This window comes from Rattus norvegicus, chromosome 13 (assembly GCF_021556685.1).
Source record: "Rattus norvegicus strain SHRSP/BbbUtx chromosome 13, alternate assembly SHRSP_T2T, whole genome shotgun sequence".
Taxonomy (NCBI): domain Eukaryota; kingdom Metazoa; phylum Chordata; class Mammalia; order Rodentia; family Muridae; genus Rattus; species Rattus norvegicus.
In genome coordinates this window covers 5,100,222-5,101,663 of record NC_141546.1, presented here as the reverse complement: position 1 = coordinate 5,101,663, position 1,442 = coordinate 5,100,222, and positions in this window count along the sequence as shown.

The following is a 1,442-nucleotide window of genomic DNA, read 5'->3' as shown; positions in this document are numbered from 1 at the left end:
CACTACCTAAAGACTATACATGGACTGACCCTGGACTCTGACCTCATAGGTAGCATTGAATATCCTAGTAAGATCACCAGTTTAAGGGGAAGCCCTAGGTCCTGCTAAGACTGAACCCCCAGTGTACATGATTTTTGGGGGGAGGGGGTAATGGGGGGAGAATGGGGAGGGGAACACCCATAAAGAAGGGGAGGGGGAGGGGCCAAGTGGATGTTGACCCGTAAACCGAGAAAGGGAATAACACTTGAAATGTAAATAAGAAATACTCAAGTTAATATAATTTTAAAAAAATTATAGTGTATACAGGCAAAAGTAAGTATAAATGAAACACATATTTAATCTCGGATACGGAAAGTGTAAAAAATGAAGAGTATTGTGTGATATTAAAGTTACTCAATATTGTACCTTTTCTACATTGTTCCCCTATTTGCAGATGTATAAGATTGTGTTTATAAAAACTCAGATTTTACATCTGAATAAATGGGTCAACAGATAAATTTCAATACTTCTTTTATGTAATAGCTTACTGAAATAAATGCAACAGAAATTTGTTACTAAAAAAAAATGTGAGGCAAGCAAGAACATGACTTATAACATGTTTGGTGTTTTCCACTGTCTGTGGGGATGTGTAGATAATGCTGCTAAGGGTATAAATGGTTATGAAATGTTGGTTAAAATCTCATCCCTGTTGCCCACCCACTCAAGGCTTGAACCTAGCTTTCAGCCTGTACAAATTAATTCTGACATTGCTCATGCAAGGGGAAGTTTGTGTTTCAGGAACTCTGAGGCCCTGAGATTAGATAGCGTCCTCCAGGGGTGAGTTCTGAGAAAAGTACCTCCTCCACCCTGTATACAGTATTCTGAGAAAAACCACAAAGAACATCTGTGGGATCATAGATATCTCTTCTGCCTGCTCAAGACCTATTTACATTTGAATAAGCGCTGGGACCAATCATGTATTGCCCCGCCATCCTTTCCCCCCCTCCTTCTCAAAAACCCTCTATAAACGCTGTGCTTTTGTTGTTCAGGGCCAATCCCTCTGCTTCCTGTGTGAGGTACGTATTGGTCCAGAGCTCTGCCCGAATACAGCTTGCTGCCTTTGCATCGGACATGCGGTCTCTTGTCATTCTTGGGTGCTGCTCCCTCTGGCTCCGGCCTCCTCTCCAATTGTTCAAGCTGCCCTGCTCTCCGGAACTGAGCAGGCCGCCGCTCCCTCCTGAATTGAGCAGGACTGAGGAATTCAGACTTAACAGTGACATGAATATATTTTAATTTACCAAAGGAGGGAAGATGGGTGACATACATTTGCCAGAGCTCCCCAGGAACCATTCCATGCGGATTGACCCCTAGGTGGGGTTCAGGCAGTAGGGTCATGCAGCCTATGCAATTACGGACTATTTGGCGAGCCTGATCATGGGTGATCTTATATTTAATCCTAATGG